Source organism: Cheilinus undulatus, linkage group 5 (genome assembly GCF_018320785.1).
Source record: "Cheilinus undulatus linkage group 5, ASM1832078v1, whole genome shotgun sequence".
Classification (NCBI taxonomy): Eukaryota; Metazoa; Chordata; class Actinopteri; order Labriformes; family Labridae; genus Cheilinus; species Cheilinus undulatus.
Genome location: NC_054869.1, coordinates 44,798,574 through 44,824,123, shown reverse-complemented (window position 1 = coordinate 44,824,123; position 25,550 = coordinate 44,798,574). Strand labels below are relative to the sequence as shown.

Genomic DNA, 25,550 nt, shown 5'->3' with positions numbered 1-25,550 from the left:
ATAAAGGTTTAAATAGTGCTTTAATTTCGTTAATTTCAGTTTATGTTAAAAAATGACCTTATTTAACTTACTTATTTAAACTCTACAGTCAAAAAGTACGTGCACACACCAATGCTCTCAATACTCACAGTGCTCCTACTCTTACTACTACAGATTCTCTCTACAAGTTCCTGATCCTACGTTAGCATTATTAAGCTTAACATTTCATGCAAAACACAATTATTATTTGGTAATGTGTAGCTCAACTTTAGCGATTATGCTAAAACAGCCGATCAGTGCAGGCAGTTGTTGTGCATATTTAACGAACCAGAGTTAATAGAGTGCAGATTAACTGCATTAAAACAATTAAAAATTAATTCATATTAAACACTAAGACACATGTTGCCTATTGTAAACTCTGGCTGACAGTATGTATAAAATATGAAGACAACAACCAAACATCAATGTGCAATGTGTATGAACTTTAGAAATAAAAGTGAATGTGTTTTTATTGCTGCTGTTATGTTGCACCTCATTACTTCCTTCTATTACAGACTTCGCTAATCCCATGCAAATGCACCTTAACAAACACTGACGTCAAGAAGTAACTCACAAATTATCAGATATCTAGGTTATAATGCAATACTCCTGTGCAAATAGTAGATACTATGCATTTCAAAATGATAACATCTCCATTATTTAGCTGATAAGTGGTTAAAAAACAAACAAACAAACAAACAAACAAAAAAACAGAAACTTAATGATCATCAATATTTCCAAAATTTGAAAAGTGTGTGGAACTGGCGAGTAGCAAACCCTCGCTCCTGTCAGTTCCACTCACTTTTCAAAATGATGTCAATGGATTTGCAAAAATATTTTTTTATTGTATGTTTTTTCCTTTATTGGTGAGAAATAACAGAACAGGTTAGTGATATCAGGAAGGTCAAGGGACAAGTATCTGCACAATTTAGATAACATTAGGGCTGAAAGATTTGGGAAATTATGTAACTGCAATTATTCTTCCCAAAATTGTGATTGTGATTTAATGTGATTTTTTTAAGTTCCTCATCTTGAGTATTTCTCAACAAACACAAGCAAAACAATCATTCTGTTTAACCACAATATTAGATGTATTTAAGTAGAATGTTTGATTGTAATTATTTTGATTCATGTCACAAATTTGACCTGAATTGTTGTATCAAAGGGAATGATCATTTCTCGTGTCATTCTTGGTTCGATCAATAGAGCAAACAAAAATAAGAAGAGTAGGAATTTTTGCAAACCATTCCAAAAATTGAAAACTTGAATATCTGCATGATTTACAGAGAAATGAGCATTATATCTGTGCTGCAAAAAATTGCATTAAAATGGTACTTTGACACACATTTCAGGGTAGAAATATTGCACCTTCTGCAATATAAAAATTGCAGGAGGCCATATTGCAATTTAATGTAGATTTTGATTAATTTTCTGGCTCTAGGTGGCATGCAGGAGTTTTCCTGCAATTATGATGAAAAAAAAACATCAATTAGCCAATATTCATAGCTTTCACATGACATCACAACAGAACTAAATCCTGAGGGGCAAGAACAGCTTCCTAATGCAATGCACAAAAGCTGACAACCTTATTTGCAACCTACATGTTTAGCTAGTTTATGTTTTCTATGATTGTATGAATAAAACAAAGCCTGGTTTGTACTTCTATAGAACACAATCTGAGAAGGAAAACTCATAAAGGAGCAAAAAGTGAATTTCGATTATCCACTGTTCCTTTGTGTAACAATAAAGTAGCACTGAGCAGTCCTACTCCTTATCCTGACATCAAATATTGTGCTTGATTATCATAAACAATACTCTTTATCTCATTTGAAAAATTTAAATACAGCTTAAACACTGGATGCATTGCCCACCCTTAACCCTGTTATTCAAGCATTTCAATTTAAAGCTTTATACCAATTAACACCCAACTACAGTTCAGATCAACAGCTGCAACAACCACCACCAGTGAAATCTTACAAATATTACTAGACTAGCACATCAAAGGCAGCAAGTGAGGTATCATCAGGATTAATCCATAATACTGATTAAAACATGCCCCCTGTGGGAACCTGTGAGTGAGTGTATAAATACAGCAGAGCTCAACGCTGCAGTGCAGCACCACACCAGCCCTGAGCAATGCTAAGAGCTGCACAGCTCAGTGCTGCTCTGACAAGAGAACGCACGGATCGTTAGCACCCACATGTTGAAAAAACAAACTACTTGAGGATTCTTCTCTAGCAATAAAAGCACAGTTTTGACGATGTAAATGAAAGAGTACTTTGTAATGAAGTGCCTGTACATGCAGATTAAACTAAAACATACAAGCATAGTAGAGTTTTCCTGATATCTGATACAAATTAATTTTAGCTGACTGATACCGATGATATGTAAATGTAGTTCAGACCAAAAGCTTCAGTCCTTAAAACACACTTTAAAGTTAAAGAAACAAGGATGAAAGAGGAAAAAACCTCAGCTGACGTAGGTCTGCTGGTACTGCCCAAAACTTACTCGTACATACGGCTGATATAGACTGGTTGTAAATATTTGTAGTCAACTCAAAATGTTTTCTAAAGCACATTTTAAACAACCACAGCTGACCAAAGTGCTGCACAGGCTAAAGACACAGAAGGCAATAAAACACAGTACAAAATCATTTAACAAGCAATAATAAGTAGTATAAATAAGAGCAGAAAATGTCAAGATATCAAAGCTTAACTTGTATCAAAGCCAGCTCAAAGAAGTGAGTCTTAAACAGGGACTTAAAGTTCTCTGAGAAGTTCTAATATTTTCAGATGACCCATTTTACAGTCTCAGAGCAGCCACCACAAACGCTTCTTCACCTCAGGTTTTAAGCCCGCACCTTGGAACATCTAAGAGCAACAACAACTCAGACAACTATTGTGGGCCTGTGCAATGCATGAAAAACCAGCAAAGAATCTTCAACTGGATCCTAAAGCTGACAAGAAGCCCGTGGAGGAAAGCTAAAAGTGGAGGGATATGATTATTGCGCTTGGTTCAACAGTCAAATTTTTTTCAAATTAGCCGGCACGAGATTTAGGGGTTGCTTAAACTAATAACCTATCATTTTTTATAAAGACAGGCTTGAAATCCCGGTCTATAAAGCTCTTTTAAACTGTAATGAACCTCCCACCACTAGAGGCTGCTGTAGCTTCAGTTGATGGCTGCTGCCTTCCTGTATTAGCTTTCTTATGACACTTCCCCGGACGTAAATATGAGAAGCTAAGCAGAAGCTTAATGGTTAACATGTCCTAGGAACAGTGAGGTATGACAGTTTTTTTAGGTATTAAGTGGAAATAAAGTGCTATGTAGGCTGTCGAGGGTTGAACTCATGTATAACTACTCAATCGAAGTGAAAAGGCCACACATCAAAGCACAATATTAGTCTGCAAAGAGGAAGAAAGGCTGGTGGCGCTAGCTTTTAATGTTAGCCACGCTGTAGAGAGTATATCAGGCTCACATCACACCTACTGACACTTGACACTTTGACTGTTTTCTAAGGATTTTCTCCTCTTTAGACTAGACGGTTAAATGAAATTTAAATACTCATTTAGCCAACTAGGGAAACAGATGCTTAGGAACATCCTTAGATATGATCGTGCTGTCAGAAGACATGCAGCTGTATTTTGGACTAGCTGCAGACAACAAAGGAAGGACTGATCCGTAACAATGTACAATGAATTGCAATAGTACAAGACTTAACCTTACCTAGGAGTGGAAGAAACTCATCTTTATCACTGACGATATCTGTTCATTAAATTTAAAGATAACTCCAAGATTTCTGACAGAAAGTCGACTGCAGGACTCCAAAGGGTCCAAAAATTCTGTCATAACCAACCAGGAGTTCAGACTGACCAGAGACAACGATTTCTGTTTTCTTTTCTTTCAGTTTTATGAAAATAAACGCCACCCAGGATTTAACATATCCAAGACTATCTAGCGAAGCATGCATAGAGTCTGTTCTTATGGACTGATGGATCTACAAGTCATCTGCAAAGCGATGGAAAGAGACTTTACTCCTCAAGAATTGTTCCCAAAGGAAGTAGACACAAAGAAAACAGTGAGGCCTAAGGTTGATCCTTAAGGGACTTTACAGCCTAGTGGGGTTGTAGCAGAGGAGTACTGGCCCAAATGTACTGAAAGTACATTACAGTAGAAATTTTCATAGAGTTCAATTTCATGTAATTTTCAGATAATTGTCTCATTTCTGCCATTACCAATACTGTGCTGATAATGTCATGCATGCAGTAAAACCAGCTGTTCAGACCTATAACTTTGGTCCAAAATGCACTTTAAAGTTTAAGGAATGGGAATAAAAAAAGGGAAGAAAAAAATTAAGCTGAGAGAGTGCCGTTAATTCTGCCTGAACATGCCAATATCAGCTGTAAATATCGGCAGACATTTTTATAACTGCCACTACCCATACTTGACCGCTTGAGCTATAATCTTGTGCAGAATCTGCAGAAATATGTTGCCTAAGACTTAATTTTTGCTACCATTATGTTTAGTAAATAAAAATGTCAGTGTATATAGCGTCAAGTTAAAAAGTCTAGTTATAGAAGATCACAAACATGTCCTGGACACTATAAAACTGTTGGTGAGAGAGCTAATGAGGAAATGGAGCTGATCCGGTATCCATTAAGATGACTGCTCCTACCACCCCCTCGCGTGCGCTACTTGGGCCGTACATGATCCGCCTATGCATCATCATAACGGTGTGAATTGATGAAATGCTGCGGGTGAAAGCCTGTGCAGTCTCCATGAGGAGAATACAACGTTTATTTAGTTTGTGTATGCGCGCACACTCGCTCGTAATGCCGCTATTTATGACTTTGTAACTTTGAGTCACGGCTTTGTCATGTCTCCTTCTCGTGTTATTGACTTAAAGATTTATTTTGAGTGTTTTAAATATGGATGTCCTTGAAGAGGATGAAAAATAGTTTGATTTTACTGATACAGCTTTTTATATTTCAGTCTGTTGTAAACGGTGCTTGAAATACTTAAATAATCTATATGCTTTTACTATATATAATTAAGTATAATATTAAAAATAGTTATTGTAATTGCAGCGATGAGAGCATGGTGTAGTAAATTAAAGATTTTGTAGACTGTTAAAATGAAAGGTTTGATTTGTAGAGCACTAAAATGTACAGTTTGAGTTAGACAAAACATACTCTTTGGAAGCATTAATAGCCTATTCAGAACTTAATTCAAACATTTTTTAGTAGACCTGAATGCATTGCAACTATGACTATTAGTTGTATAAAGGACATATTATTCACCCATGTATTTTTTTTTTCCAAAAATTAAAAAAGTGTAAAATCTCATCTCGTCTCGTGTTTCGTGGGCCCAAATCTCATCTCATCTCGTCTTCGAGATAAGTGTCTCGTCATACCCCTAGTCTGTAGTGAAGCTAACGGCAGTGAAGCTGCTTTTTAAATTCTCTACTATGCTGTCACGTACTTTGTTGTACAGCTCCAGTAAGCCAGTGTCAGAAATGTAATGTCGAGACGGCAGGGCATAGCGTGGGTGCAAAAGCTCAAGAAGACGACAGAAACTCAAAATTCCCCACCACGGAGATGGGATGGTTGTCCAAAGCGATGAATTCAACCACTTTTTCTGTTATCTTTTTGCCTTATCGCTCTCTCGAGGCTACTTGTCTTTCCTCTTAAAGTCCAGAGTGTGTTGCTTCAGTGAAGTTATCTGTTGCTATAGTGAAGTCACCGTATTCTGCTGTATGTTTAGTTTGGAGATGGCAGATCAAATTTGTAGAGTTAAACGCTGCTCTGCTGCTACTACCTCGTAAAACAGTCATGTTACAGATGCTGCAAGTAGCCACTGGACTGTTTTCACTCTCACATTTGAAGTTTTTCCACACCGCTGACATTTTAAACACAGGAATGCTAATGTTGCTACTGCTACTGGTGATACATACAATGGGGATCAGGACAACCCTGCTCTAAAGACAACATTAAAAACTGCAGTCCCTGAAAAGGCTTTAAAGACAAATCAATAAGTTTCCAGTCTGCCAAGCAATCGTGCCTTATTTTCACACATTCTTGACTTTTTGTTCATTTGCAGTAAGTGTAACGTTTCCCCCGTGATACTACACCATGAAGTGAGGTTACATCAGGTTAGCTCATACACCCGAAGATCTCTCTCCTCTCTCTCCCCCTCCCTGCTGGCACTGCACCAGCAGAGAGAGCACTGATTGGGAAAGCCATATGGCAGGTAACAAACCAAGGGCAGGCTTCATGTCCACACGGTGCGGCGGCTCAGGCAGCCTGCCACCTCATCTAAAGGGCTCATCTGATTTGGCTCCGTAATCTAGGGAAGTATGTAGACCAGAGCCGGTGTAAATAAGCTACGAGTGTTACTGACGCTGCAGCAAGCCCAGCTCGATGGTGTGAACATCAGTTTAGTGTAGTCTCGCAGCAGCAGAGTCAGCAGTGAATATTACTGTCACACCAACTGGGAATGACGATAGCCTCGGGCAGACTGACAGTCGCTGCTGCTGTGGATCTGTCAGAGCTAGCACAGCAGTGTGGAGGCAAAGACACACTTTGTTCTCAATTAGCTGTTTTAAAAAGGGGCTTGCCTTCTGGTTGTAACATTTAAATATCTGCCAGTTTACTTTAACTCTTATGGAGAGGGGGAGCCTGCTGCTTTTTTAATCAGAGGTACAAAAATAGCTCGGATTGAAATCTCTTGTCTTTGTAAAAAATTCAGATGAGCTTTCAACCATAAATAACAGACGCTGCCATCTGTAAAGTGTGAAATGAAACAACTGCAGACTCACAAACTCGGCCAAACTAACACTGAAAACACAGAGACTCGGCCCTACGTGATGAATAAACTGAAAAATACAGGAACCACTTAAATGATCATGATGTTGTAACAACAAACTACAGCTCTCTGAAAATTCTTAGAGGTTTCTCACCATGTAATGCTCAAAATACTACACTGGGGATTTCTCCACATTATATCAGACCAATGATTGACCACTTAAGGATTAAAGATGAAGAGAAATCAGAGTGCTGTCCTCAGGAACATGAAGCTTCTGCTGCTGAAGGACAAACTGGAAACCCAGTTTACTCCTGCCATCTAGTGGCGTCAATGTGAACAAGACTTTTACGTGTGGGAGTGGAGTGGTGTCTGCAGACATGGATAAACTCTCAAGATAGCACCATAATAAAGTATGACTGATCATAAAAAATGATGGGAAGACACTCCAGACCCTGTACTAAGGTTCAAGCCCTTCAAAAGTCCCATGATGTCTTCATTTATAGCAAATTACAGCGAGGTAGAGCAATAAACAAGTATCAAATCCATAAAATATTGGATTACAGTTTACGGTTGTAGAATGCAGAAAATAAATTTAAAAAAAAAAAATCATAATTTGTTTAAAAATAAAGTTTTTACAACTGTAGAGTGCATGTATTGTTTATTTCTTTATAATATGCCTCACCTCAGGACATTTTGAAATACTGAGATTGATGGTTGCTCATATTTGGATAGTTCTGTTTCTCTGTGTGGATCCATGATGGCTTTAAACTAAATGGAGAAGGACTGCATATTGGGACATCAAAATGACTAAAATTCAACCTCAATTTCATAAAATTTGGGGCACTATGTAAAATGTAAATAAAAACAGAATGAAACAATCTGCAAACCTCCTAAAACAATATTTTACTAACAATAGAACATTAACAACATATCAAATTCTGAACTCGATTTACATTTCATGAAAAATATTTACTCATTTTTTATATGATGGTAATAACACATCTCAAAAAGTAGTGACAAGCAACTGAATCGATTGACTGGCAAAAGGTAAAAAAATCAGTAACAGGACTGGGTATAAATGGGGCATTTTAGAGAGCCTGAGTCTCTCAGAAGTAAAGATGGGCAGATAATCACCAATCTGTGAAAAACTGCATCTATAAATTGTGCAACAGTTTCAGAAAAAAAGTTCAACCTAAATTGTGAAGACTTTGAATATCCAACCATCTACAGTACATAATGGAAAAAAAGGCTGTCACCAAACATTTTTAGTCATATTTTAGTTGACGAAATTAATACTGCTCCATATGAGTAAAACAGTTCCTGACTAAACCATGCCATGCTACCGAGCTACCAGCTCTGTCGCCTCAAATGATTGGGAATGATCCTGCGATTCTCTGACTGGGAAAAAGAATTTTAGCTTTAAGCTTTGCAAGATGGATCTACTGATGACACATAAAATCTGACCAATTCACTGACTTCAAAAGGTATTGTTGATATCTTGTGTCATTTGAGACAAGTGTGAAGAACAGGTGTAGGAAGGCAAATTCAGTAGACTTCTAATGCATGAATCACTAAATACAAAACAGAAGTTACAAGAAGGGTTGATTTTATCAACTAAAACCACAGTCATGGACGAAAGCACTGGCACCCCTGGAATTTTCCAGAAAATACACCATTTCTCCCAGAAATTGTTGCAATTACAAATGTTTTTAGTATACGCGTTTATTTCCTTTCTGTGCATTGGAACAACACAAAAAAACAGAAGAAAAAGACAAGACTAAGACTAGGTAAAACAAAACTAGGTTAAAATCTAGTATATGGCTGAAATTGATGCCAAGGCCGGTCGGGACATGTGCAAAAACATCTTCTCTGCCAAAACAAGCTCTCAGTGTGGCTCTTTTCTTGTTTTTAAAAGAAACAGTCAAGTTTCAATTAAACTGCCACTTTCCTACAGCTACATCCGAGCTAACAGCAATCACATACACCTTGTTTTAATAAAGACATGTTGTCTAGTTCTGACAAAACTGCCGCTGTGGCTACATCCGAGCTAATCATTCCACTTGCAGCCATCGTACACAACCACTCACACAACAACTAACCCTTCCCACCATAATGAAAAATAAAAACTAGACTAAATGTATAAAGATAAGGTAAAAAAATTAGTAAACTTGACTTAAACCAAAAGGCATTTCAATCTAAGACTTAGACTAAAATTAACAGCTGCAAAAATTTACACTGGTACAAGAAAATAAGGCAAGATTAAATTTGTTTTTCCCATTTTATTTCAATGCATTTGGCCCTATCAATGTTTTGTCATAATTTTTCAATTTTCCTGAAGCTTTAATGCCCCAAGCCTTTATATTGGTTCTGCAAGGTTCATCTCAGTATTATTGTAGCTAGGATTTACAAAGCATTTACAAATAGCACATCACATAAGTATAGGGCTGCAGCAATAGATTCTATTTGTAATCGAGTACTCTATCGATTCTTCTGGTGATTAATCGACCACTCTAATAAGAAATATTGGATTTTTTTAATCTGTCACTTTTGCTTTTTTCAAGAGAAGTAGTACTTGACAAATGAGAAAAGAAGCTGGGCCCCTTAAATGAACTATTTCTATATTAAAAATTGGTATTTACAGATTCTCTAAAGAAAATAAATTTTACAAAGTGCAATAAAGTTTACATTTCTTGAAGTTACAAGGAAAGGAAGATAAATAATTACATTAGATTTTGCCATATTTGGGGTTTTAGGGATCTTCTCCCAGGAAATGTTTGTTGCCAACACTTTATTTCTTCTATTGTAGTTTATTTTTATTTCCAGTTTGTCATTAAAGGGACACTTAATCATTTTAAAATCCTCTAGTTTATGCATGAATGTAATATCTCACATTATAGCAAGAATAAAGTTTCATCATTCACACAGCGGTCTGATGATGTCTGAAAGGTGAACCTTTAGATTACAGGAATATGGTTTATTTTTGAAAGGGTGTTCACTTTTTTATTTTTGCACATTTGTGTTTGTGAGTTTATCCGCCATAATAATCTAAGCTTTTAAGACCATCCACTGACATGGAGAACACATTTTAAGGGATAAAGCTGCTTCTATGACCTGTTGAATCCTGACTGTATGATGATGAACTTTGACCTATTTAGTCTCAGTCACTGTCTGTGGCACTAGCGTGTTTCTATTTTATTGGTGTCCATTTATTATCAATATAAGTCTTAGCAAATTATTCAGGATGCTGAAACTTTTTGAAAAAAATACGCTGTAATCAAGACGTCAGTGCGTTGAATTTTAAATAGTTTATAATTAAATGTATAACATGCACACATGGGAGAGAGAGAGAGGGAGAGCACCAAAACAGGACTTGAATCGTGACGCCTGACGGTTTTCCGTGAAACTGTTGGGTCAATCAGAGGATTTTATGAAATTCCCTGAAGTCTGCAGACACAAACTGAGCGCTGTCTCACACCAGAGAGTCAAGCAGACAGTGCGTAAACTCTGAGATCTGCGTATGTTCACCAGTGCAAGCATAGTGCCATATTTGCCGTGAAGTGACGGGCAGTAAAAACGCAGGATGCTGCCTGTAAACATCACTGCATCAACTTCTCTTCCCTCGTGATTTTCACGCCTCGAATCATACATATTACGTTATAGTAACAGCGAAAACAAGTGCATGTGCCACATAAATAGCCGACCCTGCGAAACAGCATGCCTTGCAAAACACGGCGTGATGCAAAGGGCTTACAGCATGGGCGTACATGGATATATGACTGATTTAAGCGAAGCCTCCAGGCAGATAATTTGCCTCTGGGAATTTTTTTAATTGAATCACCCTAATAATTCAAGGAATCGTTTCAGCCCTACATCAGTATGATTTTTTTTTAATGCAAAATAGAGGAAATAATCTTCTGTTAACAATTATTTTTTCCCCTGTTCAATGGAGGCTGAGATTTAAATTCATTACTGCACAATGCACAATTAAACTCATATTGGACAATATCACAGTTGGGATTATGATATAATACATAAATGTATCATGAGTCTACTCGCTTGGTTATCAAAAAAAAAAAAAAAAAAACAGAGAATAATTAAAGTTTTGAAGTATATTTTCCTGAGCTCACAACATAGAAATATAAAGGATCATCAAAAATAAACAAAACTTGCAGTTTTTTTTTACAATATTGTTTTCAAAAGAACTTAATATTTTCCAAGAATAAATAGTCAAGGTTTGAATCAGTTGAGCCTAATGTGAAAGCACCCCCATGCTAATTAGATTCTGCCATGACTTCTTTTGACCAAATCATACACCCATCATATTTCTAATCTGCCAGCCTCTCTTCCACAGACAGCCTGTTGTTTCAAAGTAAACCCTGCAACCCTCCTCCACCCCAGCCGCCTCCATTCAGTTCATCAGCATCTAGTCCAGATCCTCACAGGTCTCCTGCTCATCTCATGCTGTATACCTCAGTTTCCTCCTCCATGTCCCAGTCCAGCTCCTCATAAGTCCACTCATCATCTGATCCTGCATCTCTCATCTACATCACCACCAGTGTCAAGATTCCTAAGGGGGTATCCTATTCCTGCTGTCGGCCTCACTACGCCTTCATATGAAGTCATCACGATTGAGTCTAATCGCCAAAGACACTGCACATTTCTCTTTCATCAAAATAACTGTTCACTTGTATTTAAGTCTCCCCTGATATTGCATATTTTCCTTGTGTAATGTTGGCCTACTTTGTATTTAATTATATTTACATAATTGTCTTAAATATACATGGCTTGGTTTTCTCTTCCTCTCTTAAATTAGGAGGAAACTAGACTCTATAATGTTTGTGCATGCATTAAGGTGTAGGGTCAACCTCAATGAAGAAAAACCATAACAGTGACAGGAGTGAAAGGAGCAGAGAGGGAGCATTAAGAGAAGAGAGGAAATGAAACAGGAGGTAGAGAGCAGGGGGGAGGCCGGGCCGGAGGCTGGTGTCAGTCCCCCTGAGTCTCGTTCCTTTCCTTCTCGCTCCTCCCTCCACTCATTCCTCATCTCCTCTCCTCCTCTGTCTCTTTTCCTCTGTGTATTTTTCTTCCTTACACACCGCTTCCTCAGATGCCTTAATTTAAAGAATTATTCCTTCCTCCACTCAGCTCCATTCATCTTCTCCTCTCAGGTGGTGAAAAACTTCACCAAACACTCCCTGCCTGCACACATTTTCCCCACAAAGCCTCTGAAACCTGTCCACATTTTTCAGGAAATTTCTTAGATATTCGTATCAGTTTAGGAATGTCTTTGTGCCTGAATTTAACTCTGATATTTTACTAGTCAAAAACAAAGAATATCCACACCTGTTTAATACCACAGTAACAACAAAGGAAGCTCTAGTCACCCAGAATTGAGCAAGTTTTGGTTTTCTAATGTTAGAAAAGAAGTACTGGAAACAATGTCAATGATTTTGTGCAATGAAGACAGTGGCAGAAGTGCAGGAAGGAGTTCATCAGAAATTTTCAAGGGTTAGTGCCTCTTCTGGGCACCTGAAATAGATTTCAGCTTTAAAAGTTTCACCCTGCCTGGGGCGCCAGTGGTTGAGTGGTTGAGGCACGCGCCATGTGCGCAGGCGACCCAAGTTCAAGTCCGGCCCGTGGCACTGTTTCCTGCATGTCTCTCCCCGCTCTCTTCCCTGTTTCCGACTCAATCCACTGTCCTACCAAATAAAGGCAAAAAGGCCAAAAATAAATCTTTAAAAAAAAAAAAAAAAAAGTTTCACCCTGCCTGGATAAGGAATGAATGATATCAGCATGATATCAATATCAGCATATATAAGCTCAGACAGTTAAATATTGTATTGGCATATATGATGATTTCTGACAATATTTACAACCAATAAATCAGCTGTAAAGATCAGCAGTATGTATGAACAAGTTTGTGGGGTTTAGGCAGGGCCAACAAACTTTTTCTTTGTTCATTTCCATTGTTAAAATTTTGAGTGTGTTTTAAGGACTGAATTTTAGGTCTGAAATGCATATTCAAATATTTGTTTGAGATAATTTAACGGCTGAAATAAATCTGTAAATACTGGCATATCAGATATCAGAAAAATCCATCATTTTCATCTCTAGTCTGGAAATTGTCGATCAGTAAAAAATGACTGATCAAATTATTTTAAAATGAGTGGTATCAGGAGAGTATCAAGTATTTAATCCTAATTCTTAGCCAGAACTCCCCTGTGAAAGAGCATTTTGTATTGGAATGGGGAAAACCCTGGTTAAGTAAAGGTTGGATGATTACAATAAAACTTAAGAATTATAAGGATGCATTTTTATTGAAATAAGTAGAACAATCTTTTTAAGGCTATAAACCATAGAAGGACGTTCAGCTGTGTTATCGTTAATCTCTTCACCAGCCACCACTGTTTACAGGCTTGCAGTTGCTTAAACTAAACCACACCCCTGGCTACCGCCTGTTTTCTCATCAAATGACACTGATTGGTCTTGTCATTCTCTGACCAGGAACAAGGATATCAGCTTAAAGCTTTGCAAATGGATCCTTCCAATGGCATGACAGACGTTATATCTGGCCAATCAATGACCTTTGCAAGGTTATTTTCTCCCTGCATGTAGCTGTGGTTAACAGGTGACTTAGCAGCAGCAGCAATTTGTACTATTAATGTTTTTCCTTTACCACGACAAGCAACAACATTCAATATACAGACTTTTGTCCAGAAGACAATCATTGGCACTCTTCATAAGAAGGGTAAGCAACAGCAGGTCACTGCTGAAAAAAAAAAACAGGCTGTTCTAAGAGGCTGTATCAAAGCATATTAATGGAAAGTTAAATGAAGGCGAAAAGTGGGGTAAGAAAAGGTGCACAAGGAACAGGCATGAGCTCAGCCTTCAGAGGGCTGACGAACAAAGCAGATTCAAGAACTTAGGGGAGCTTTACAAAGAGCTGACTGAAGCTGAAGTCAGTGGATTAAGGGTCCAGGAAATGGGCTACAAGTGTTGTGTTCTTAGTGCCGAGCCAATCCTGAGCCACAGACGTCATATGCATCTCACCTGGGCTAAGAAGAGAAAAAAACTGTTGCTCAGTGGACCAATGTCCTGTTTTCAGATTAAGTTCATTTTGCATTTCAATTGGTAGTCAAGGTCCCAGAGTCCGGAGGAAGATTGGAGAGGCACAGAATCCAAGGTGCTTGAAGTCCAAAGTCCAGCTTCCACAGTCAGTGATGGTTCAATATCCCGTTGGCCCACTGTGCTTTATCAAGTCCAGAGTCAGCGCTGTCAGCCATCTACCAGGAGATTTTAGAGCACTTCACGCTTTCATCAGCTGAGAAGCTTTACGGAGATACTGATTTCCTTTTCCAGCAGGACTTGGCACCTGCCCACAGTAAAGACAAAACTATCAGAAACTGGTTTACTGACTGTTTCATTACTGGGCCTGATTGGCCAGCCAACTCGTCTGACCTGAAACACATAATCTCTGGAGTATTGTCAAGAGGAGGATGAGAGACTAGATTCAGGAATACAGACAAGCTAAAGACTGCTATCCAAGTGAGCTGGGCTTCACATCACCCCAGCATTGCCACGGACTGATCGCCTCCATGCCATGTCACATAGATGCAGAAATTAGAGCAAAAGGAGCTCCAACCAATTACTAAAAGCATAAATGAGCACGTTTTTCCAGAAGGTCCACATTTCTGTATTATAAACTTGTGAGCTTTAAGCCCTATTCAAAGCTTTTAAACAAAAAAGGCTTAAAAATGTTTCGGTTTTTAATGATGAATCAAGAATATATGGAAGTTTCAAAACAATGAACTTTTTCATGATATTCTGATTTTTTGAGAAGCATCTGTATATGTGGTAGTTGAGTTGCTATATTAACTCACCTATTCCCATCAGTATTCAAGCCAAAGAAATTCTTAGTTTTTAGAATTGTAACAGGACATGCTCTCATCATCTTGTGGCATCTATCGCCATGACAGGCACACTATGTTTATCATTGCCATATAAACACCATATGTCAGGTCAACGACTGCTGCATAAGGAAGCGAGGATACTACTGGAAGCTACACTTCTGTTGCTGTCTCACGTTTACCACAGATCATCAAGTGCCAGAGTTTGCATCCTTTATAACACATGGTATCAGAAGAACTATCAAGTGATCAAAAATGTTGACAACCTTATGTCAGTTAAGCCAAAACAAAACAGAGGGACATCTGTCAATATTGTTTCAGGACCGTTAGTGTAATTACCGGTTATTTTGAACAAGGTACAACCAAACTGACACCCAGTGAGTCCTCACTTTGTCCCAATCTGTTCCTTTAGATGTACAGCACGCCTCCCTCCACCTGTCTCCCATTCTTCCTTTCTAATCAGGCGTCCCTGCCAATCAATTTGATCTCCATGACAACACTTAATATGACGCCCCCCAACAGCGCCGCCACTGCTGCCACCCACTCCTATAAACAAAAACAAAACCAAAACAAAAAAAAGGCTCGGCTGAATTCCGACAGCTCAGGATTGATGAGGGGGAGTCCTGTCAGAGGCCAGAGATTAGATTAGGACTGACGCACACGCACACACAAAGCTCAGCACAGCTCCGAGGCAGCAGGTGCTTTTGGTTAAACCTTAATTACATGATCTCTGATTTCTCTAATTGATATGGTAATGACTATGTAATTAATGCAAAAGCAGAAATACCAGCAGCTCTCCTAATGAACGGATTTATTTGATTAGATATCCTCCTGCATATTTATGTTTGCTGCTACACAGACAACGGTGAGACGTTTTGAATGGTTGTTTGTGGTTGTGGTCACAGTGTCGCTTATGCTGGCATGTCCAAAAAAAAAAAAAAAAGAACACTGGATGTGACAGAATTTAATACACAGATTTGAGAAAAAGTTCAGGGTTTGATGGGTAAATTTCAGAATTCTGCAAATTTTTCTTTGGGTAAAATTGCTTATTTCTTTAAGATAACAGGGAAATTCCTAAAGAAATGACCAAATTTCCATGCTATCTTGGGAAAATTGAGTAAAATAAGATGTATGTATGCAGGCCTCTCTGTAATTATGTGCTTTTTAGTTGAGAACCACTGCTGTAGGGGATATAAAATCTTAAAGAAGAAAAGAATTTGAGGTGGATTTATGTGTTTTGCAAATACTTAATGAGAATTTCTGTTTGTGCAGCACAACGGATCAAATCACAATCACAGTCACAATTCTGATGTCAAACTGTGCAATTACATAACGGCATAAAAGACAGCAATTATTTTTGTACTGGGTAGAACATGTGCAGCATATATCAGACAGCATGCAGTGATCACTTATAGAGGTGAAGTGACAAAAAAAAATCAGTTGGTTGGGCCCTAATGGCCAGAAGACATCGTTTGTCTCTCTCCGTCTGTAACAGACACTAATGCTGACGTTTACTTGTTAATGCAATCATAAAGGGACTTAGTACCACGCATTTGCTGACCAGTGAATTAAACAGGCCAGGGGAGTTGAGGCTCTGATGAGGGCAGAGTGGAGAAACTCAGCAGCGCCACTTCAATACAAACATCCTGCATCTTTATGTTGAGTTTAAGATATGTTGTTTTCAAGTTCTTTACAACAAAACTGCTGTGAAACAATCAGAATATATGTTCTGCATCACTTTGTGTGCCTCTCTACCTGTACTGCCCAATGCTGCATTGCTCCTCTCTGTTTCCTGTTGCACGACTCTCAATAAGTCACCTGCGTGCACTGCCTTTTCTTTCTCACATGCACACGCCTGCATGCCACCAGATCACCAGCAGGAATATTGGTCAGATAAGAGCGTATTGACCAACTAACAAACCGACTGGGAGGTGTCAGTCCTAGAAATCTGGTTCCGCAAGGTACCACTTCCAATAACCAATGACTACCAGCCCGAATCAAAACACAAATTCAGTGCTTGATTTCTGAACCCAACCGCTCAAAGGCCATGCCCTGCCAATGCAAATGACAGGCACAAAATACCTGAACTAACACAACTCATTTGCACTTATTTATCCCTGTTTAAGAGGAATGCCTTTAATTCGTTTCACTATCTTGAACAATGTCTCTGCTCTACTCATATTTTTACGATACTTGCAGAAGGATATTACTGTTTTTTTCTTGCTGTTCATTTGTTTTGTTCTTTTTAAATGTTTTTAAGTTGTCATTTACGTGTTTGATATCCCTATTTGCAAATGATCTACTAGCTGAAAAAATCAGTCATATGTACAATTAAGTTTAAAGCGTGGGCTTGACTTTTACTTTATTAATTCTGATTCCTTACACTTTCACTTGTGTTTCAAGGCATGAAGTTTTCTGTCTGGACTACATTTGTATATCAGTATCCATACTGGAATGGACAATAATGAATCTGTAATCGTTGGCATATCGGATATCAGCAATAAAATCCACCAAGGGGCATGCCTAGCTGAGCCTTTACATAAAGATGATAATTGTGCCCTTTCTTTTCTCAAACCCTATTAGTTTCTTTGAAGATATTTTTCTGCGTTTTTTACCATAAGAAAACTGCTTTTATTCACTCAACAACATTAATATTTCAACTGACACACTGCTGGGCTACAGCATGTCGCTCTCATGCTGATGTTGTTGATCATGACACAATACTTATTACGATTGTATGTAATAAAATACCCTCTTTATAAAAGATCTGGATGGATGACTACCAAAGCAACAAAAACACAAATCCTAAGCTCCCAGTGTTGGATCAGTTATTGATTTTATTCACCAAAAAGTGCAACTAACTCCTGCACAATGTCTAAATTGCACAAATACATTAGCAATGCTTCAGAACAGAAAAAATGAATCTCAGATTTTGGTTAAAATATAACCAACAGTAGAAGTTCTTCAAGCTTATATGCTTTTTTTGAACAGAAAATAAATCACACTAACACACCTCAACCTCCAAAATATTGATGTCTTAATCCCTATGTCATCAGAAAACTAAACTATATTTCTCTGCTGAATTATGCTGTTTTTTTGTGTATTTTTACTCCACTTACAGAGGAAGCACCTATATTTATAGACAGTTGTGCTCTGTCAAAGGCCTCCTCTACTATCCTACAGGTAGGTGGTGCTGTTGGGCTGCCTGATGAATGGAGCAGTCTGTAGTTACAAGTTTGCATGAACGAAGATGGTCATGAGGAGTGTTTTTACATCAACCAAAGAGGGAAAAATATAAAGAAAAGAGTCGGCATTACAAGTCTGAGTTTATATTTTTGTGTGAAGACATCTAATATGTATTTCAGGCAGCGGCAAAAAAACTTAACACCTCCTCGTGAGTCTCCTGTTGATAAATAGATCATGTAGTGAGTTTAGTGGGTGACTCAAACTTAAGACTGAGAACTTTGAAAATACATGATTAACAGACTAAATAATGTGCTACACAAAGCTAGACGAACATGGAAAAACAGGGAAGTCTTGTATCAAAGACTAAGCTTATTAAATATTAAATTCTCATATACCTTCATATGCTATGTTTATAATATCATAAAGAGCCAAAGCTTAATACACTTCTGATAATCAGCTAAATTTGAAGCCAAAGCTGCTGCAGGAGAATTTTGAGTAAAAAAAAAAAAAAAGGAATGTTTTGAGGGACAACTGAAGATGCTGTGTGCACAAATTTACAGGATTAGTGAATAAAAACATTATCATAGTGTTTGTGAAATTTAGGTGGCTTTCACACTAGGGGCCCGGTCCTGGATCCGAGTGCACTTAAGCCCAAATTCCAGTTCGTTTGAGTAGTGTGAATGCAAACGAACCACGCCCAGGCACTGGGCCCGGGCCAACTTGGGGAGGTGGTCTCGGGCGCAATTCAAGTGGACTCTGGAACGGTTCGGATGAGATGTGAATGCAACCACGCTCGGATACGGGACAGAGCGTCGTATCAGCTTTATGGCATCATCGTAAAAACTAAACTTTTCTCAACAGTGCGGCAGTTTGTTAACATTTTTCCTCAATAAAGGGCAGAGATCATCAGAATCCAGCCAATAAATGGTCTGTTGGGACTCACCTTACAGATAAACACCAGTTGGAGTCAGTGAGAGGAGGTGCAAAGGCAATAAAAGTCTCCTGTCACCTCAAAAACCGCTGTATCTGCGCGGTGTGAGCCCATTTAATCCTCTGAGCTGTAGTAGATGTGCAGATATGAAGAGCAAAGTTGCTAGCATCTCAAAAGTGATTTTAATCATCTATGGCTGCAAGATGGACTTTTTGCCGGGTCAAAACAAAAATAATTATCACTCAGGTCATTACCCCAGTGGTTGCCATGGTAGCTTCTTCTTTCTCCTCCTTTGCAGGGTTGTAAACCAGCTACGTGCATACCGCCACCTGCTGTTTCAGACTGAGTAAATACACAAGTGCGCCCTGGAAGGTTTGATGTTGCTTGTGTGAAAGCAAGCCGGGGGGGGGACCATGCCACGGCGCGTTTTGAAACAACTGGGCCTAATGTGAAAGTGCCCTACACCATGCTTAGTCCTCTAAAGCAATAATATTTTGTGCCTCGGGTTACATTTTTGTTGCTTCGGTGTAGAAACTTGTAACTTTGTACTAATATCCCATAAAAGATTAAAAACTGTACGGTGGACACCTCAATTCAAAAAACATAGTAAGCTATGGGGATGGGCAGAGTCGTCAGATCGCCGCTTGGACGTCCTCAAAGGGGCTGTACCCTTAAAGAGGGTAGAAAACTGGCAGACGGAATTTGTGTTTCTGCAAATATTGTATATGAATGAATGTTCAGGTAAGAGTTTTTGTTACCAGAATGTCAAATACTTTAGAGTGATCACAGTAAAATTCAGTAACATAGATCCATGTTTCAATAGAACAAAGAGAAAAAACAACTGGCTGATTTCTTATTTTTGAATGGACAAAAATTGCTGGTAAACTCCTGCATGCAGTCTGAAATGCACGAATGCATGGCATCTTTTAGGTAACTAAAAAAACAGACTCATTTTAAAACATTCTATCTCAATTATCACTTAAAATTCTGTTGCAACAACTTTTGCTTAATATATAACTGAATATATAAATTTTATAAGTAAGGAAATTTGTGTTTGGTAGATTATTTCTTTGTTGTAACAATGCGTCTTGGCAATAAATCATACACAGTTGGAAAGTCTGTTTACTTCCCTTTTGAATGGTGCCAAATCTGTATGGAACATGCATTCAGAGGATCCATAGCAAACTTAAGTATGTAGGTTGCAGCCATAGACAATTTGCCTAAATTTCTCTGCCAATGCCAAACATCTTACTTTTCTGTTGCTTTTGACTCTTGTTTTGACAGCCCAAGAAGACTGTTTCCTCACCCTGTCAGCCTTTGGAACTGTAGGTTGTCTTCTACAGATTTGCAGTCGGGTCCGTTTGCAACAAGTACACTTGAACCTGATGCAGAGGGACGATATGTTCTGCAGTTAGTCTAGATTCTGCCACCAGTAGCTGGATCATAAGGTCGCAGTGTGGAGAAGATGCAGAAAACACTATAATGATTGCTGCAGCAATAAAGTAACATCTTTTGATGAAGGCAGTGTGATGGTGTGAGGCGGCATCTGCCTCACTGGAAAAAAAGGCTTGTCATCATTGGAGGCAATCTCAATGCAGAGAGATATAGAGATGAGATTCTGCTTCCAGTGGCAATGCCATATCTCCACAGTCTGAGACTGAACTCTTTCCTCTAAGATGTCAACACTCTCCCTCACAGAGGAGGGTTTATTAGAGACTACCTCCAGAATTCTGGAGTGGAGAGGATGGACTAGCCTGCCAGCAGTCCTGACCTCAACCCCATTGAACACTTGTGGGATCAGTGTGGGCCTGCTGTTTGTTTGGCATTGGAAGATTTGGAAGATTTTTCATGGGCGCAACTCAAATACTTAGCTCTGCTGCCCATCCCACAAATGCATGTTCCTTACAAATGTGGCACCATTACCGAGCAACAAAACAGGCTCTCCAGCAGTATATGATTTATTGCCAAGAAGCACTGTTACAAGGCATTTTTATGCCTTTAATGACAGCAGAGGATAGTGGATAGAACTGGAAACAGGGATGAGAGAGCTGTGGAGAAACATGCAGTCCAGTGCCACAGACTGGATTCAAACCCGGGCCGACGGAGTACATGGGGTGCTCCCTAAACCACTAGGCCACGTGTGCCCTGAATCTACTGATTATTAAAATAAATTGCTACAAAACTTGGTATCTGAAAGGCTGCTGTTTTTGCACCGTTTTCAGTATTGGCTGTCATTTTATTGACGTATCAGGCCAAATGCCAAACATCTGCCTTGACAATAGGTCAGGCCGATAACCGGTCGACCCCTACAGTGTCTGTGACTCTTGTGCCTCTGCAGACAGCCTCAAGTAGACACCCGAGGAACTGCAGTTTTTGCACTTCTGCATTGGCCTCATTTCTCAACCACAGAGGTTGCCGCTTGGAGCAAAGGCATAAAAATCTGAAAATAAACTTAAAAGTAGTTCTGCCTTTCATGAGATAAATCTGTTATTTAGGGAGGGGTATCTTTCCCTTTTTTTCCTCTTTACTATGAAAACTGTAGCACATGTGAAATGTATCACTTGTCCTGTTGTTTCAAAGTTAATAGGACAAACTAGGTAATAAACTTGTGTTACAAAACAAAAACTCCTCCTCGTCCCTGCTACACTTTCAACATAAACACTCACAGGGCTATAACTTCATTGACAAAAGGTCAACTGTGACTACTAGACGTGACCCCGCTGCAATTACTCTCTGCTCTCTGTAACACTCACAGCCAGGCTGGATGTTTGGGGAGAGACGCCACAATGACAAGCCACCTTCTGGAGAAGAGAAATCACTGCTCCTCACTGCCTGCTGGCTCTGATATACGTCTTCTCTTGACAGATTTCTGCAGGGGAAGTCAAGTGAAAGCACATGTGGGTCCTGACCAGGTGTGAAGAGCGGAGTCCTCAGGCCTCCATAACCGCACCACCCACATTCTGCTCTGACAGCTGATCTGAACAGCGCTCTGCCTGTCTGTGCCGCCGAGTCTGAAGGTTTGCAAACGAGAGAAAGAAATCTAAAACAGACAGGAGAGACTGACTGATACCAAGCAGACTGATGTGTAGTAATGGCATCAATGACAGGGTAAGAAAAGGTAAAATACAGCAGAAAAAGTGGTTATTTGCCTTACAGTTGTCAAAATTTTTGATATTTTTTTATATTAGAAATTCAATGCTCGATCCGAAACAGAAGCCTGGCAAGTCAGACGAAGAGCACGTCGTCTCAAAATGCACTTTTTGTCAAGTAAATTCTTAAAAAAGAAGGTTCCTGGTGCTCATTCTTTTTGCTTCCTCACAACACTCTAAATATCATTGGAAATCTTTGGAATTTTAAAGATCTATAGTATCGTAGAGCACCAGAGCTTTCAAAAGGCCACATCTTTTTCAGGTTTCTGAGATAAGAATTCATCTATGAGAAATTGCAAGCAAACTCCAGCACAGTCTTAATTGTGTAATTTACACAGCATGCAGAAGCAATAAAAACAGATCAAACACTAGAAAAATATTTAACATTAGGTGCCTATGGCTTACATTTTTTTTACTGTGAAAATCAAAACAGGTATCAATATTGACTGATTTATATCAAAATTTTACCAACTTTAAAATGTTTGTATCGTGACGAGGGCCATTAAGAATATAACATCTTAGTAAGACTTTAGAATCATGGCAGTGGCAGCATCATGCTGTTGGGCTGTTTTTCTTCAGCTGGAACTGGAGCTTGAGTTAAGCTGGCAGGAATTATGAACTGTTTTAAATACTTGTCAATTGTGGCACAAAACCTTCAAGTTTCTGCTCAACAGCTTAGGATGAGGACAATTTTCATCTCTCAGCATGACAAAGAGCTAAAGCATGTATCATTCAATGACAACCAATGTTCAGACCTCACCGACATCACAGCTCCGCTCCATAAAAAGGCTCTGCAGTTTAACTTGTTATTCCGTTATCACGACACATAAGTCCAGAGCAGAGAGATGAATAGGATTGTTAATGACATGATCAGATAATGACAGTGCAGAATAATATCAGCTGTTACAATTCAAAAAAGTAAAACAGGGCTAAGAATTTTTTTAAAGTGTGCAAAGTTTGTGCAGACTGTGCAAATAACTTCTTAGCACATTGGTATTTTAGAAACATACGAAACAGTTCTATGTAGTCCAGTTAGACTTCTTTTTAAGGACTAAATCTTAAGTTTCATTTTCATTTGAAGCCATTGTTCCCTGCTCCATCAGGAAGCAGAAGAGGAGGGGCAAGTGAGCACTGGCAGACACAAATAGATCGCGTAGCGTTCAGCGATTGTATGCTTTATCAGATTGTTGATACATTCTATTTCTTCACGATCTATCCTGTATCTCTAAGTAAAAGATACCTGAAAAGAAATATTGAAAAGGTGCATCAATAAAGTAATAGAGTATTAGTCTAGGGGTTTTCCTATCAATGCAACCAGACATTTTCTTTTTTATCAATTTCTCCTGAAATATTTTGGTTGTTTTTCCAATTGACTCAAGTGTTTTTGCATCTGTACACACTCACTGGCCACTTTATTAGGTACACCTTGCTAGTACTGGGTTGGACCCCCTTTTGCCTTCAGAACTACCTAAATGATTCCTGGCAAAATTCTAACAAGGTGTTGGAAACATTCCGAAGAGATTTTGGTCCATATTGACATGGTAGTATAACACAGTTGCTGCAGATTTTACGGCCGCACATCCATGATGCGACACTCACATTCCACCACATACCTGTGGTGCTCTGTTGGGCTGAGATGTGGTGACTGTATAGGCCACTGGAGCACAGTGAACTCCTTGTCATGTTCATGAAACAGTTTGAGATGATTTGAGCTTTGTGACATGGTTTATCGTGTTGCTGGAAGAAGCCATGAGAGGATGGGTACACTGTGGTCACGAAGGGATGGACATGTCAGCAACAATACTCAGGTAGGCTGTGGCGCTCATACAAGGCAGGATGAATCCATCCTTTAATGTTGTTTATGCCCAATTCTGACCCTGCCGTCTAATGTCGCAGCTGAAATGGAGTCTCATCAGAGCAGGGAACATTTTTTCAGTCTTCTATTGTCCAATTTTGGTGAGCCTGTTTGAACTGCAGCCTCAATTTCTTGTTCTTAGCCGACAGGTGTGGCACCAGGTGTGGTCTTCTGCTGCTGTAGCCCATCTCTGTAAACCCATAGTGATGGTTGTGCATGAAAATCCCAGTAGATCAGCAGTTTTCTGAAATACCTGTGTTTTCTGTGCAATTTGAGCATTGTGTAGGAGATTGCCAAAAATTTTGAATGGATTTATTTGTCTCCTGTGAACCATGTTTTGTAATAGATACAATATAGGGATTAACAATACTGGATTTTTGTGAATATCTGATATGCAGATATTTACATATTAATTTTATCCAAGACCAATACTGATGGATTTACTTCAATGACATTCAGACCAAAAGCTTCAGTCCTTAAAAAACACAATTTAAAGTTTGAGGATGAACAAACCAACACATTTCTGTCCTTTAGGTACACTTTAAAGTGTAAAGACTGATGGTGTATAAAGAATAACACATAGGCTGATGTAGGTCTCTCAGTCCAGCCTAAAAATCCTCTTACTTATTGGTTTCCATGGCCAATATTTACAGCTGATATAGGCAGAATTTTATAGTCAAATATCAGTTGTAAATATGGGCAGAAATATCCATATCTGCCAATCAAATAATTAAATTTGTGAGCTAAAATCTGCCAATACTGACATCATGCTAGTAATGTTGTGCATCCCTGATACAGTAATTTTAAAAGTTTTGGAGCTTCAACTCTCACAATAGCAAAAATAACAGAGATTACAGTGTTTCAAAAGGCCTAGCATCTAAAAGCACTTAAGTATTAGAAATGTTGACAACCTTAGTCTTTTTTTTGCCTGTGTGGGAATATCTAAATACATCAGTTTAAATTTTAAAACGCCCCAGAAATTTCGAATAACAATTGTTTACGAAAATGCTGCTTCAGTATCCAGACAAGCTAATGCTAAAAGGACATTCATTTTAATGCTAAAACTAGCTAAAAGACGTTGAAGTAAAAAGGTCGTTCTTGAGCTTAACTCTGAGCCCAGCTACTGTGCCTCTAATATTTAAAGATTCTAAATGGACTAAAAAGTAAAAAAAATGAATCAAAACCGCCTTAAAACCCCGAATCTACCTTTCTAAAAGCTAGGTTTTGGCTAAGCAGCCTTCTAACATCGTTACTTCTCTGAGGACAGACAGGAGAGTCTGAGCTAATAGCATTAATGAATGGAGGAGCTGCGTTGTTAACTAACTTACCTCTGAATAATGTGTTTCTTACGGGGCCACTCGGGCCACGCGTGATGGATGGCCTTACAGAAGCCGGGTCAATTAGCCGGGCTGGGTTTCCCTCCGTGTCGGCAGCAGCGGCAGACAGCACCGGGAGAGCCTCCACCTGTGTCACGAGGCCTGGCTGTAATTAATCACCAGCGCGAGGCCTTCTCACCTCACACAGGCGCGCGCACAGGCAGCCAATATGTGCGTTTGGCCCAAATTACATCCCCACTCCTTTAATCTGGCTAATTGTCAATAATAAAGCCAGAGGAGGAGAGAGATAGTGACATAAAAAGTCCTTTCTACTGAAAACACGTTTTGTTAACTGAGCAGCGGAAAAACTAAATATTCTAGCCA

The 25,550-nt window shown here is 38.9% G+C and overlaps 1 protein-coding gene across 1 annotated transcript in view; it reads right to left on the bottom strand.

Annotated features, from left to right (window-relative positions):
• Positions 1 to 25,344, bottom strand: part of ank1a (ankyrin 1, erythrocytic a) — a 239,117-nt gene extending 213,773 nt beyond the window's left edge. The window contains exon 1 of the mRNA XM_041788242.1: positions 25,179 to 25,344. The gene's annotated coding sequence lies outside the window, so the exon portion shown is untranslated. The remainder of the gene's footprint in view (positions 1 to 25,178) is intronic.
• Between the last annotated feature and the right edge of the window lie 206 nt (positions 25,345 to 25,550).